Below are 16,030 nucleotides of genomic sequence, written 5' to 3'. Positions count from 1 at the left end.
GGACTGGTCTCGCTGCTCTGGCCCTGCCCGCGCTATCTGTTCACCAACCAGGGGGCTGCTTGTAAGTGAAGTCGGCCGAGTCCTTTCTCTGCTCGGAACCCGGCAGGACTCCATGTCTCGCAGGAGAGGAGCCCAAGACCTTGCAGTGGCCCATAAGGCGCTCCTACAGCTGACCTTGGCCTCTCCATCCCAACGTTCCCCTGGGCGCCTCCTCCATGCTGGCCTCCTGGCTGCTCGGGGTCGCCGGAAATCTTCTTGGCTGCCCCACTCGGTTCCCTCAGGCCTTTCTAGAAAACTCACTGTCGACCTCTCGGTGAGGCCTTCCCGGTCACCCGAAACCTCACTTATCAAGGCCCATTTCGTCTCCTCCTTCCCATTCTCTCCTCATTACCATCTAATAAATTTTACGTCCGTTCTGCCTCTTCTATTACCACATAAGCTCCGGGAAGGGAGAGGTTTGTGTGTGTGTGTGTTTGCTGTTCTAGCCCCACTGTCCGGATCGTGCCTGGAACCTCTTAGAGGCTCAGTAAATATTTTAAATGAACGAATGAACGAATGGCTTCCAGGCAGAGAGAAAAGGTGGAGCAAATCCAGCGGCAGCCGCTGTCTTCAGAAGCCTGAAGCTGGGGCCCAGGAGCCCCAGGCGGGCGGGGGGAGTGGAGTGGTCTGGGTGGGCGTCGAAACCTTCCGCGCTGGAACTTTCTCTCCGAAACGCGGGCGTGGGCGCGAGGACCGCGGCGCCCGGGAGAGCGGCGCTTCCCGGCCCGTCGCCTCCCGGGAGGTCGAGAGAGAGGCGGGTCGGCTTCCCTCGCTTCCGCTGCCCCTGCCGGGAGGACCCCGGGAGGCACGGACGCCAGTACCCCGAAATGCAAATGGCATTTTCAAAGTGCAAGGAGGTGGGGTGGGGGGTGGACTTGTTTTGCGGATCCGAAGTGACAAGTGCCCCCACGGCGGAACCCGAGGGGCTCGTGGCGCTTTGTCCCGGGAGGAGGCGCGCGCGCGTCTTGTGGCCGCGCGGTTCCCAACCCCGCGGGACGCGCCGCCCCCGAAACCGGACTTTGGGGCCCGGCAGTGGGCGGCGAGGCTGGGGAGGATGGCGGAGGGCGCACGGCAGCGCGGAAGCCGCCCCCGGGTCTCCCCCGCCCGCCGGCCTCCGGAGGCTGCGTGGGCCTAGACCAGCGCCGCTCGGGGCCCGGCGCGCGGCCTCGGGACCCGGGGCTGCTCGGCACGGGCGCGCGGGGAAGGGGGCGAGGGCGCGGGCGCCGGTGCGCGCGTCCGGTCGCGCTCACAAAGGAGAGCCCTCCCCCGTCCGCCGCCGGCCCCGAGCGCCCGCCCGTCCTCCCGCTGCACCCGTCCCGGGCTCCCCGGCCGGCCGACCCCGCCGCTGCCTTTCATTTCTTTATTTTGATGGAGGAAGGCGGGGTCGTCTATCTCGGAGTCGAAAATCTTTCCAGGAAGTTTGTTTGTGCCTATTAATATTTCAGTTCCTGGCAGCTGCTTTAAGTGCTGGGGGAGGGGCAAAGGCCAAGTTCAACGCCGGGAGGGGGAGCTGCTGCGCGCGGCCGGCGGTGCTCCGCAGGCCTGCGGCGGCGGGGCCGAGGGGCAGCCCCGGGGCCTCCCGGACGCGTCCCCTGGGTGGGAGGCGGCAGCTGCCACCCGGAGAGCGGGCGGGCGCCCTCGGGAGCGCCGCGCTCGGGCGAGAGGCGGACCCTGCGGCTGCGACGAAGCCGAGGGCGCCAGGTCCAGGCTTCCCGGAGCAGGGGCGACGGAGGGAGCCTCGGAGAGGGCCAACCGGCCGCCAGATGTCCGCGATTAGCGGGCGGGGGAGGAAGGGAAGGCGGCACTGCGAGCACCCAGGCTCGGAAGGCGTAGCCCAGCGAGCGAGGGCCGCATCTGCCCTCCCGGGAGCCGGAGCCGGGGCCCTGACGGTGTCTGGACGTCGCTTCTGACCTTGGTTCGGCCACGCTGCGGGAGGGCGCTGCAGCCGAAACTTGACCCTTGAAAGCAACTAGATGCCTCGCAACCACCTTGCAAGGTTATCGTCATCTTCAATCTACAAGCGGAAATGTAGCTCAGAGAAGTTGACCTGCACGAGGTCACTGCTGCTGCCCAACCGCAAGGCCCCCGGTTTCGGACATACATCTTGCAAGAAAGGAAGCAAATGCAACAGTATTCGGTGGTACCAGCCAACAGGACCGCCCCCCAGGGGAACCGCAGGATCAGGGAGGATTCTGGACTCGGAGGGCCAGGTGTTCCTCGTCCCTCTCCTTCGCCTCGGAACAGCCTGCTCAGCCTGCTCTAGCCAATCGCGTGTCTGCGACGCCAATCACTTAGCCAAAGAAAATTACCTTTTAACACCCATCAGACACACATTTCAAAGGGCTGGCATAGCCACCTCTGGAGGGCGGGCTGCTGCTCAGGCTGCTTCGAATGATAACTAACTGTCCCCAAGGTAAAAAAAAATGTAAGTCATTACACACAGCAACATCACACTGCGTCCTCCTCAGTCCAAAGTCATTCGTGGACACTATGGCGACCCTCCTGCTCAGGATGATCGGCCCCACTCTGCGTGGAGCTCGCTGACCGCCTGGACAAGGTGGGCAGAGGGCAGGTTTGCCTCAGGAACCTCTCACTCTGATCCCCAGCCCCCCCTCCCCCGCCCACACCCCAGCCATATGTGCTTCTCCCAAGTGGCCAGAGCCCCAGTAGCCCGTGGGCCAGAGAAGAGGATGTGACAGGTTCAGGCATTTTAAGGTAGGACTTGGTGATGAGCAAGTCTTTCCTGAACCCCATCTCCTAGGAAAAGTACTCAAAGCCCTGGTGGGAGCAGAGGAGAGCTGGCCCCCGCCGCTGTCCTCCTGGGTTGCCAGACTTGGAGATCCAGTGGAGGAATGTCAGCCCTCTGCTGGATTCGGTCAGCAGGGGGAGCTTCGCTGCAGCCATGGCTGCCTCCTGTGAGCTTCCTCCCCCAGCCGAGTCAGGTCCAGAGTGCCCTGCTTCTGTTTGCTTTCCGGCTGCTGAGGTTTCGGGGCGGGGGCTGGGGGGTGTCCTGGAGACTAACGCCTTCTTCCCAGCTTGGGTGGGCCGGGCCCTGCCAGCTGCAGAGAGCCTGCCAGGCTGCAGGGTGCAGGGCCTGAACAATGGCTGGTGGTATCAGCTATTTTAATGCAGAGTTAGGCACACAATCCTTGCTAAAAATACATACAAAGGAAAACCCCAAAGTAGCTAAGCCTATTTTAATACCTTTTATTTTCCTTGTTCCTGGCTTCTTTGTCTTCCCCTTGCGACGTGGGAGCTGCGTGTCCCTGGAAAGGCCACCCTGGATATTGTCAGGGCTTCCACCCATGTCCCGCAGACCCCACAGCCCAATCTTGATCATTGGCTGGAACAGTCAGAGCGTACAGAGGGGAGAAGAGGAAGAAGAGCCAACAACCATTTCTTTGAGTGTGATTTGCATTAAATAGAATGATGGCACCATTTCTAAGACACGGCAGCTAAAGAGGGATCATAGGGGTGAGGAGACCTCTTCCCACTGCCCTCCCCACCCCCCACAGTCCTCTGTGGGGAGAACGGATGTTTGCCCGGCACCTGCCGAGGAAATGGCCAGCATCCTCCTCTGCTGGGAGGGGGCACATCGGAGCGGCTCTGGGCTCCTGGGGGCATCACTCCTTACCTTTTCCCGGGAAGCAAGGGTGGCAGCGGCCCTGGGGGGATCAGCTGTTAAAGTACTGAAACGAGGAGGCCATTAGGCTGACGGGGCTCTGATGCATGGGGGCCCACAAAAGCAACCCGCATCGAAGCCTGTGCGTGCTTCCAGATTCTGAAATCAAACCGATAAAGACAACTCATCATAAACAGCCAATGAGGCTTTTAGCTCCAGCCAAGCAATCATTTTCTTTCTTTGCTTCTGCACTTTCTACATGTACATCTGTCCCCTGGCTCCTGGAGGAGCCCTCCTGACCACTTCTGGTTTGGCAATGAAAGTCCCATTCCAGTGGACTTTTGCTGCCCTGGCCAGGTGGCTCAGTTGGTTAGAGTGTTGTCCTGATGCACCAAGGTTGCAGGTTTGATTCCCTGTCAGGGCACATACAAGAGTCAACCAATGAATGCATAAATAAGTGGAACAACAAATCAATGTCTCTCTCTCTCTCCCTCTAAAAAGTCAATGAAAAAAAAAAAGAAAAATGTGGACTTATGCACCCAAAGCAATCCAACATGGTCCACTCACTTCCCTTCCCTCATGTCCTGGCCCAGACCTTGGGTAGAGACCACAAAGACCAGGCTTCAGGTACAAGAAACAGGGGTTGGGTGGGGGTGGGGGGCGGAGTGAGCCAGGTAAAGGATTAGCCACAGGACAGTACCCTGGGTGCCCTGACCGAGAAGGGCAGAGGTGAACGGATCAGAATATGAGCCCAGTTGGAAGTGTGGGTGGGCAGATATTGAGCCCCAAAAGGATGAAGGAGCATCCGTGCCTCCCCCTGCTTCTGTCTACCCCTCCTGCTCCCTGTGCCCCTCCCCCGCCCCCAATGTCACTGCCAGTGAAGCTCACCACAGAGCCCTGCCTGCCTAGTTCACACCTGGGGCCTCTCAGTGTGTTCTCTAGGAGGCTGGGCCCGGCCAACCTGACACGGAAGGATGGGGCGGATGTCCTGACTGGGGCAGAGCACAGGTTAGAAGCCTGCAGACTAGCCCAGAGGCCCCTGCAGTGAGCGGAGGGCCCTGCCCAGGTCCGAGGGAATGAAGAGCTGTGCCACTGTGTCCCCGCCTGCCCCAGGCTTCGGGTGGCATCTATTGCAATGGCAGGAGCCTCAGAGGCCTGGGGCCCTGCCATCATGCACAGCCTTTCTCCATGGCACGTAGGTGCTTAGGGCCTCACCTTGGGCCCAAACCAGGGCGGTGTCCTGACTCTCCCCTTCCTCCAACTCTCGTGGCTCTAACTGGCCCAGTAGGGACAGCTGCTGGTGGCCTCATGTGCACCTTGGCTCCCTGTGAACGTGAGAGTGCCCCCCTCTCTTGGGCCTGGGGGCCACCGAGCCTTGTCTTCCCTGAGGGCCCCAAAGCCCCACTCAAGCTGGTGAGGGAACTCTCTCTATTCCAGTCTCTGCCTATCTCCAGAACGTAGCTCCGGAGAACAGACTCTGTCCCTGGGGGGGCGGTCCTGTCTTGTGATTTGGGAAGGGAGCAATCACCAATTGTACTCTAGGGGGCACACATGGGACCTTCCAGTGTTCAGGGAACTAGGTTGGAGCCTGGAGGGCTTCTCCCTCCTGGGATGACCTGTTCCAGCAGGTAAGTCATTCGCTGAGGATCACTCCCTGTGGGGCAGTGGCAGCTCAAGGGTTCATTAAGGAAGCCTGTGACACGCACAGAGAGGCGACGGAGAATAATGATGATGAATGTGGGTGAGCCACACGTCTCAGTGCCGCCGGCCCCACTCGGGGCTGCACAGAAAAACTGAAGGCCTCCCTGTCGGTTCATCAAGGTAATTAGAACTGCTGTGGGGGAGGGGCAGTGCTGTGCCCTGACTGCCTCTCCTCCGATCTTGGGCCGCTGACCACTGCGGAGCAAGGGAAAAGGGGAAGGGGGGCAACGGAGGAAGTGGGGTCGACTCTCCCTCAGAGACCGGGTTCTCGGGTGGGCTGCTTTGGTGGGTGGAGGAGGTGGGGAGGACAGCTAGCCTAACACATTTTCCTGGCCGTTGGCTGACTGCAGGGGCGTGAGAGCAGACCCTCAGCAGAAGCGGTGAGGCCACAAGAGGGGGCACACAGCAGCCAGGGGCAGAGCCGGGACATGGAGGGACCGGGCCTGGGGGGCTGAGGGAGGAGCTCTCTCTCTCTCCAGTGAGATATTCCTGTCCCAGGTGGGAGTCCTCAGTGGCCCTTAATCGTCTGTCAATCAACCACCAATCACACAGGCAGGAGCCCCGGGGACGTTCCTGGGCCACAGGGAAGAGATGGTTGGGAAAGCCCAGAGGTTTGGAGGAGCCTCAGGTGGGCAAGGGCAGATGGAGCAAAGACCAAGGAGCTTCCGGAAGAAGGGTCCCGGCTATGTCCTGGCCCCCAGAGCCTCTGGCTGTCTCTCAGGCACACTGGGACCTGTCGCAGCCTTGCACAGAGACTTGCAGTGGAGGCTCCCTGGGTCTCACTCCATAGGTGAGGGAACTGAGTCTCAGAGAGGTTGAGTGCTTGCCCCAGGTCACAAAGCTGGTAAGCAGTGAGGCCAGAGTTCATTACCCCTGAGGGGGAGTAAGAAGCTCTCCCCACGGATCCTATAGACATGTCTTTCTGCCGCACTGCACCTCGCCTGGAGAGGCTGATCCAAAACCAGGGGCAGGACTGTGGGTAGAACAAAGGAATCACAGACAAGTAGAAAATGCTGCCTGAGTGCCTTCTGCCCGGAGGATGCAGCCCCTGTCCCCCGATGGGCTGGGAGCCCTCCCAGGTTTCCAGGGTTCGATGTGGGGGAGCAGTCCAGAGAGCGCTGTAGTGGCGAAGGCAGCAGGTGACTCCCACCTGAGGCACTGAGGGTCTCCCCACAGGTTTCCCGGGCTCCAGCCCTCACCCTCCAGCCAGGGCGGGCCTGGCAGCACCAGAGGAGGGCCAAGGCCTTCTGGCCTAAATGGGGGGAAAGAGGACCCCCCCAACCCCAGCATTCACTCACTTCTGCCTCCTCCTCAGCCAAGGCCCGTGAGCTTGCGTGTTGGGTGTTACACCAGCTCTTCGGACTTAATGAAGAATTCACAAAGTTCAGGGAATGTATGAGCAATGAGTGCCCAGCGGTATCTGCTAACAGTGGGTCCCTGCCCAAACCAAATGGCCCAGGGAAGGACCAGGCTTGGGTGACAAGCCCTCACCGTGGTGGGAAGTCGAGCCTTTCCTTGCTTCAGGGTGGCCCAGGGCTGGTGGACCCAAATGTGGTCCACAGGTCACCTGGCATCCCGGAGCCCAAGCCCCGCCTCCTGCATCCTGTGGAGATGGCCCACTGAGTTCAGTAATGCCGCAGGGGAATGTGGGGGGTGGGGGTGGAGTAGAGAGTGTGCATGGGCCCTGAGGGAAGAAGGGGCCCAGCTTTAGCATGCCCAGGCTGGATGGGGCAGAGCCCTGGCACCCCGCTGGGGAGGACAGGGGAGCAGGAGAAAAGGGGGCCGTTGCAGCCTGTTCCGGCACCTATCAGGTGAGCCCTGAGCCAGCTCCCTGGGGTCACGTGCCTGCCCTTGGCCCTGGACCCATTTTTACCAGGGCACACTTGTCTCCTGGGCCAACCAGATTTCTCTTTAGGGAGAGGATATTAAAAGGAAGGGCCGTTCAGGATGTCCCAGGCTTGTACTGACTAATGACAAAATTCACAGCATTGGGAGTAGGTACGCTTGGGAATAAGGGGACTCCTCAGTACTTGGTCTGGACAAGTCCACCCATGGGGCCTCCCGGGTGGGCTCCTGGGAACTGCGCTGCGTTACAGGCTGGCGGTTTACTCTCTCAGTTCACAAGCGGGAGACCCAGGCACAGGGAGGGCCAGCACCTGCCCCGAGGCCACCCACTCAACTGTGTCCCCTGCCTGGTAGCCTGTGGACGTTGGGGCCTGGGACAGAGACTGCTCGCCTGTCTCCCCAAGACACACACACACACTCACACATGCCCCAGCCTTTCCCCACCAGCAGGCCTTGGTAGGGATGCACAGGGGTGGGGTGGCAGGCGCGTGGAGGACCCGCGGTACCCCGGCCCAGGGCTGGGTTCCGTGCTCTGCGGGTGACAGCATCTGGGAACCGAAGGCCGAGGGGAAGGAGCCCGGGCGCCCTCTGGTGGCCGCCGCCGCACGCAGACGCCATCCCCGGGCTCGCAGCCAAGCGGGGGCGGCTAGCGACCCGGGACCCCTTTTCGCGGGGGCGACAAGATCTCGCGGCTGCAGGCTTCTTTTTCTTCCTACAAAAAGGAAGCATATTGGTGGTGAAACCGGATTTCTGTGAAATCAATAAGATCGATAGAGACACTGGATCGGTAAAACGAGCCAGAAACGCCCTCCCGCCCCAGGCCAGCGGCGGAAGCGGTGGGGAGCAGCGCAGGAGGAAGTTGAGGCTATTGTCGCCGTGACCCTGGTTCCATTACCCGGCCGCTGCCCGCAGAGGGCGCGGCCGCAGAGCCCCACCCGGGCGGGGGCGGGCGGGTAGTGGGGGCAGCGTATGGGCACCGCCCGGAGGCTCCGCCCCCGCGAGGCCGCCGGGGTGCCCGCCCCTCTTTGTCCGCAGGCGACGCCCCGCCGGAGGCCCGCAGCAGCTTTGCGGGGGCCGCCGGGAGTCAATGTACTGCGGCTGGGACACCAAGCAGGCGTCCTCGCCCGTCTCCCCAGCGAAGAAACACCTCACCAGAAGGGGAGGGGACTGGCTCCAGGTCACCCAGCACAGCCAGGACCCCAACCCAGGACCCACCCCCGCGCCCCGCTCCCTGCGCGGGAGGAAGCCCGGTGGTCAGGGAAGGGCTGCCAGGTGGCTGTATGGAACACAGTTAGCTGGGTAAATAAATCCCCAGCATCCTCTGACTTTTAAAAATCGCCTTTCTTTGCAGAGGCCGGTCAGAGGCGCCGCTTTCTGGCCTGGAAATCAGAACAGAAAGGGTAACGCGGTGCAGCTCTCGGGTACTGCGGGCCTGAGACTACAGGCATTTACTACAGGCGTTTGAGGGTCAGCTGCAACCACGGCAGGGCAGGGCCAGCCTTGCCTTCCAGCCCAGGGGCGGGAGCAGCAGGAGGTGGCGGTCCGGTAGTGCAAGTCTCCCGAGGAAGGGGGCGGGTCCATGGGGTTAGGGCGCCCCTCGCCAGGGCCTCTGCACTCTCCAGAACCTGGCACGTGGTTGGTGTTCCATAAATAAGTATCTAATGTCTGTTGCGTAGGGGGCGGTGCGACTTAAGCTGGGTGGGCTCTGGCTGAGCAGAGAGGGCTCGAAAGATCAGAAGGGCTATTTTGGAGCCTGGCAGGAGCTTAGGGGGTTACAGGGCAGCGAGGGTCCACCTGGAGGAGCAGAGGCTCCGGACTGGGTCTCCTTGGAGAGAAGGGTGCAGGGGAGGCTGAGGGCTGGCATAGGGCCCCAGTGGGTAGTAAGGGGCCCTGTGAGTGCCTTACCCTAGGTGGGGTGGAGGCTGGGCGAAGTGATCACTGAAGCTTACCCCTGGTAAAGGCGACAGTTTACGACAGGAAGTGCAAACAATGAATCACCAGCGATACGTTTGTCCAGGGAGTGGGCCCGTCTTCTCTAGAGCTCCTTGAGGTGGGGGATGATGGCGTGGGGAGGGCTGGCAGCCACAGTCAGAGCTGAGTCTCAGCTGTTCAGTTTACCTTGGGCCTTAAAAACGTAGAAAGGTAGTATGGGTTTGTAGAACGCAAGGCCCCCCCTCAGCCTGCCCTGACGCCTGCCTCTCCAGAGATGGGCGTCTTGAGTAGCACCCCCTGCCAGCCGTTTTCAAATTTGTGTGACCAAGAGGTCAGGTGTTTGGATTTGTTTCTTTTAGCGACTGGAATCATGCTGTAAATATTGTTGTTGTTTTTAAAAGATTTTATTTATTTTCAGAGAGGGGAAGGAGGGAGAAAGGAAGAGAAACATTAATGTGTGGTTGCCTCTCGATCGCCCCCTACTGGGGACCTGGCCCCCAACCTAGGCAGGTGCCCTGGACGCAGAATGGAACCTGCAACTCTGGGTCTCAGGACAGCACTCATTCCACTGAGCCACACCAGCCAGGGCTAAATACTGTTCTTTAACGTGTGTGTGTTGGGGATGCTTCCAGTGCAGCACGCTCACAATACAGTCACCTAATATTCCATAGAGTCAGTGTCCACCATCTCAATGGACATTTGGATTGTTGCATTCTGCTTGGTTATAATAATCACTTTTGTGCACAAATTTCAGTACACATTACAGGGCTGGAAGTCGAGGGAAGGCCCGGGTTTGAGTCCCTGTTGGTTTCAAGGTGAAGGTGTAGAACAGGCAATGTGCCGAGCATGCTGAGCTGGGTGGGAGAGTGTCCGGGCTGTGGACTGAGAATCAGAGGCCCAGAGGTCAAGTGTGTGACCAGGTAAGTTGCTGGTTTTCCTTCTGGGCCAGAAAAGGGCTGCGGTCCGCTCAGGCCCAGATGTGTCCACTAGGTGGCGCCACAGTCAGAAAATGGAGGCCCAGGCTTCAGAGCCCCAGTTGCTGCCTAGGAAGTTCCACACCAGTGGGACCCCTTAGTTCTACACGAGTGGGCAAGGTTCTCCTAAGTCGGGGGCTGCCTCCCTTACACACCCGGGGTGGGGCAGCCATGAATGGTTCTACAGGTGAGCCCTGCCCAAGGGCTCTGGCCAGGCTGGGGGCTGAAATTCAGGCCCTGACAGCCCAGGGTGGGGCTGCTTGCTTCCAATTCGCACAAGTCCAGGAGGCATGTGCGGTAGTGGGAGTCGGGGAAGCCACAGTTAGCCCTGGCTTCCAGGAGAGAACCCCAACCACCGGCTACACCGTGCAGGGCCCCTCCCCAACAGGTGGGGTGACCCTGGGAGGACTGGGTGGGCCAAAAAGCCCGTTTCGCTTTTTCCATACAATAAGACACATTTTTCATTTTCACCAATAACTTTACTGATTTGGATATTTTGAGTATATTGGCTGTCTCCCACGACTGGCTGCTGGTGGGTCGAGGCCAGGGGTGCGCTAAACACCTTCCAGTGCATAAGACAGCCCCACAGCCAAGAATTATTTGGCCTAAACGTCAATAGCACCAGTAAACTCTGCCAACTGCTCTTGACACGTTCAGTCAGTCATGGCACCTTCTCCACACACTGCACAAATCTTTTCTTGTGTTTCAGTTGTGTTTTTGCCTTTCTTGAAATAGTAAAGCACAATACACTGAAAATGTTGCATGTTTTCTTCCATCTTCAATATTAAAGTGGCTACACAAAATCGGCTAATCTTGATTTTTAAAAAAAATGCACGCTGAAAGGACAGCTGTCACAACACAGTCTAACAAAATTGCTTCAAATGACATTAAAGACATCTGAGCACTTGCTAGAGCCATTGTATGGAAAAGACGGACTTTTTGGCTGACCCAGTAATTTTCGGCCCAGCTGTCCTCTGCACACCTGCTGCCCAGGACAGTTTCTGTTGCCTGTCAGCACTGTCTTCACAACGTCGTGACGCCAGCCCCCACCTGTCCTGTACGACCGACCGTAGTTTGAGCCACCACCGCCTCAGCCGGACCACGGCCTCCCCAGAGCACCACCTGCCCTGGGCCACTGCTGAGGCCTCGTAACTGTCCCCTGCTTCTCCTGCCTCCCCACTCCTGACAGAGCAACCAGGACAGCTTTTCAAAACACAAACCAGACAGTGTTGCTGCTCTTTAATGCCCTTCCCGCCACAACTCCCGGTGCACCTGGTCGCCAAAGCCCTGCTGGACCGGTCCCCTTTCCTCTCTGACCCTGGCCACACTACCCTGCCCAGCTCTCAGGCCCCACACCTCGGCCACCCTCCTTCACACACAAGCCATTGCTTCCCACAGCAGGAGGGCATGGGGGCACCTATTCAGGCCTCGGACTGAATTTCACCCCCTCATTACCTGACATCATCTCCTTCCCTTGTTTACTGGTCTGTCTCTGCCCAATGGGATGTTAGCTGTCCCAAGAGCAGGGCCCTTGGGCCTCCATGCCCCCAGGGTCCCCAGCATCTGGCTCGAGGAGAGTAGTAGGTGGCAAGGGCTATTTGTTCAATTAAAATGCTGTAGAGCAACTGTTTCCTAACCTTGGCAGGCAGCCTGGTGACACCCCCTGTCCCTAAACTGAAGGCAGCATCTAGTGACAGGTGTGTCAGGCTGAGGGTGAGACAATCCTGTCACCCCCCGTGATGGACTGACTGCTGACACTGCCGTGTGCACGCAGAGCCAATCTGCACAGCCCGGTGTGTGTGTGGGGGGTCTGCCCCCTCCTAGCCAGTGTGGATCAGGGCCAGCTTATCTCCTGTCCCCTCTGTGCCAAAGTCCACCCCACTTCCTGCTCTGGAGAAATGGCACTCCTGCTAGGGAGCCACCCACTCCTCCTTGCAGCTGGGCTGGCTTGAAGGCAGGAGCTGGTGGGAGCCAGAGGAGGGAGGTGGTCGTCTGGAGCACAGCGTGGCGAGCACTGACTTCTTCGGCTGCAGAGTCCTTTGAGAACAGGGTGCAAGCCGAGGAAAAGGCTCACACTCATTTCCTGGGAGCTCCTGTGTCGCCCCTTGGACCGCCGGTCCAGGGGTCCAAAGTCAAATCAGGCGCCTCCCTCAGCCAGATCCTGACTGGTAACACTGCTTCCTGGTTGCCTAAGGCATCTTACACACATGACCTCCTGAAACCTGCCAAGAAGCCCTGCAGGAAGAGCCCAGAGGAGCCCTTTTCTTAGATTACAAAAAAGGAAGCACCACCACCACCAAAAAAAAGAAAAAGAGGAAGCCCACGCACCCTTGTGGGTGCCTCCCCTGGCGCAGCGAGTGGAGAGGGCTGAGGCCAGGGTCCTAGGAAGACTGGCCCACAGGAGACAGATGGCAGGGAGCTGCGGCCAAGGAGAGGGTGGAAGAGGGCCCGGAGGCGCAGCAGGAGGTCAGCAGAGGCGGCCGGAGCAGTGAATGAAGGCTTTTGAGAAGGAAGCAGTGAAAGGGGTCAGATCTTGCAAAGCAACCCAGGGTGCCTTTGACCAGAGCTATGGGTGCCTAAGGTACCCATAGCTTTGACCAGAGAGACTGCCGGGAACCTTTGGAGGGGCAGAAGCTGGCCCAGGGCTGAGATGGGGGACACAGGGGCCGCACCCTGTTCCCGAGGAGCTGGCATGCGTGAAGAAACGAAGACTGGGCACCAGCTAATGAGGATGTGGCTGGGACACGAGAGCTTTGAAGGTGAAAGTCGAGCCTGTCCAGATGGCCAGGAAGAGGGCGTGAAAAGTACGGGGAGCCCCCCAGACCTGGCTGGAGTGGGACGGGGCGGGTTGGGGGGGGGAGGCAGGGTGCAGGTGGAGAGCCTTCTCACTTGCGGGCAGGAGGGGCACTGGGCCTGCAACGGCAGTTGTAGGGGAGTGAGGGTCCCACAAGGCTATGGAAGGAAGCCCAGGGGCCCTGCAGCCACAGGACCTGGGCCAGGACCCTGGAGAGGGCGCAGGGAGGCGCTCTCCATCAGCACGTACCAGCCCACGTGTCTGAACAGGTCCCAGGGTTTTGCCTCCCTTCTGCAAACCCTTTCACGCGCGCGCGGCAGTCCTGTACCTTGTGCCAGCACTGTGGCTCCACGGGGGCCAGTTTCAACAACAAAACACGACGACCGTGGAGGAAACTTTCCATAAAAGCCAGCAAATAAATACAAAGGGAGTCTCAGGCCTGTATGTACAGGTAGAAGTGTACCAGCTCACCCGAGCATGCGCACCAAGGCCCCACTTTGATGGCTGGAGGATACTGGGAAATTACGGAAACTATGTTCCGGGGGAAGACGAGCGGGAAGTCCGAGTCCAGTTCTGGTCCTGCCGTGTGCGGTTATGGGCTATTAGGTGGGTGCAGTGTTTCTGTCCCCCCGATCCCCCACTTAGCATTAGAAGGGGTGGGCAAGACAGCTGCAGCCTCTCAGCTTCAAACAGCCCACGGGGACCAGCCTGGTGGCTCTGACCCCACAGCGGACGTCCCCACAGGGACTGCGGTCGGCCCAGTCCCCCCGCCCCACACCAGACCCAAGGACTGTTGCAAATCTGGAGCTTGCTTTAGCCACTCCCTTTCAATTTGCCCCCAGATATTGGCCAGTCTGTTTCTGGCCAGCACGGAGATCTTCACAGGAAGGGCACCAGAAAGTGCTCAGAGCAGGAAAGAATGACGCCCCCGCCCCCCCTGCCCCGGGAAAGGTTTCTGCCACGTCTGAGAGATCAGTTCATTCAGTCCACCCCTCCCATCACACCACATGGGCATGCGAGTCCAGCCCAGAGGAGCCGAGCGTCTTGGCAGCCTCAGAGCTGGTGGCAGTGTTCGCCCTCCACACTGGGGACTGTCCTGGGGAGACAGGGAGGCGGAGAAAAGAGGGAGGCAGCCCACTCAGGCACCAGCAGTCCGAACTTGGAGCCAGAAAGTTTACCAGACTCTGGGAAGCCCACTTTCGGGCCAGAAGAAACAAAAACCTTCATAGGTTTGGTGGCAGGCCATCTCCCAGGGTGGGCGGGTGGCAGTCTACATCCTGTGTCCTGTGTGTCCACGAAGACTCCATGAGGCTCTCCAAAGGCGCACAGCTCCTCCAGCAGGAAGTCCTCGGAGCGCCCACCGGGGCATCAGGACGGTGTTGGCCATGGGGTTTGGAAGTCGCATTAGGGACTGAATTATGCTGAGGAGCTGAGTCTTTGTCCGGGAGGATTCTGCTCCGCTCTCCCAGCCAGCTCACGATGACAGGTTTCTAGGGACACATCTCTGCTCCCAGAGAGAATTAACTGAGGCTTCAGGCTGTCGCTGGTCAACTTATTTAGAAGAGGCTGAATCCTGAGGAGTCCCTGACAGTCCCTATGGGAGACCCTACAGGCAGAACCGCCCCTCCCCGCCACCATCTCTTCATAAGACTGCTGAGAACAGGACCTTAAAAAAAAAATGCAGCCCTGGCTGGTGTGGCTCAGGGGATTGAGTGCCGGCCTGCAAACCAAAGGGTCGCTGGTTTCATTCCCAGTCACAGCACATGCCTGGGTTGCAGGTTAGGACCCCAGTTGGGGCAATGCATCAGTTTTTCTCCCTTTTTCCTTCCCTTCCCCTCTCATAAATACATTTTTTTAAATTAAAAGGTTCAGCAATGCCACACAACACCTTTAACAATCACTGTGTCCAACCCACAATGTGGGCGAAAATATTTGCAAATCATATAAGGAACTGATATCCGGAATATATAAAGAACTTATGCAAATCAACAACAGGAAAACAAGCCGATTTAAAAATAGGCAAAGAATTTGCATAGACATTTCTCCAAAGCAGATGCACAAAGAGCCAACAGACACATGAGAAGATGCTCAATGTGGTTAATCATTAAGGAAATTAAAATCAAAACTGCAAGGAGACACCACGTGTACACACGAGCGCTGGCGAAGGACTGGAGCTCTCGTGCGCTGCTGGTGGGAACGTGCCGCGGGGCAGCCACCCTGGAGGCAGGACGGCAACTCCTCCACGGCGTGAAAACAGAACTATCAAGGGCCCAGCAACCCACTCTGGGTGTACACTGAGCCGCCGGCGTCACTGGTTACACAGGAAATGCAAATGAAAACCACAGAGACAGCCCCACGCCACCCGTGTGATGGGCATAAAGCAAAAGCAAAAACAAATACAAAAGTCAGGCACTGGGGGGTGTGAGGAGGAAAAGGAACCCTCGGACATTCCCGGTGACAATGTAAGACACAACCGCTGCGGAAGATAGCCAGGCTGTTCCTCAAGAACGTGAACATGGAAGGACCGCTTGACCCAGCAATTCTGCTCCGAGGCACACAGCCGGAAGACATGGAAACAGGCAATCAAATACTTGTTCACAAACGTTCCTAACTATCCGCTCCTTGGCTGGGCATGACTGCCCAGCTAGACAGTGCAGCCAGAGGGGGCCAGGGGACTACCTACGTGTTAAACCTGGGCCTCCCACCCACCCCGGATGAACCAGGAATGGGACCCCGGCAAGCCGGCTTCTGCCCACGAATACAAAACCAATACCATCACTTAGGATGGCACAGCAACAAAATTAAAAGAAATCTGGGCTCTCAACCACCTCGTGAAATTGTGGAGCCCAGCTGCCCTGCTCCGCTTGTCTTTTAGGGTCTGCTCACAATGTCAGCCGATCTTATTTGAGCCACCTTAGTTTTTCAGTCTGTGTTGTTAAAGATTAGCCAGTATTGTAACCAAAAATGGCAAGGAAGACCACTTAAGGGTTGTACCTCCACTTAGGGACGATCAACCATTTAAAAAAGCAACCTAAGCTCACTAAAAACCAGTGGCCAAGTCTCCACCAATGAAGCTACAAATTAATGCAATCTTCCAAAGTAAATCTCAATAAGGTTTTTCAT

Source organism: Sturnira hondurensis, unplaced genomic scaffold, assembly GCF_014824575.4.
Source record: "Sturnira hondurensis isolate 20B ecotype Veracruz unplaced genomic scaffold, ASM1482457v3 Scaffold0018525, whole genome shotgun sequence".
Classification (NCBI taxonomy): Eukaryota; Metazoa; Chordata; class Mammalia; order Chiroptera; family Phyllostomidae; genus Sturnira; species Sturnira hondurensis.
This window is presented reverse-complemented; position numbering follows the sequence as displayed.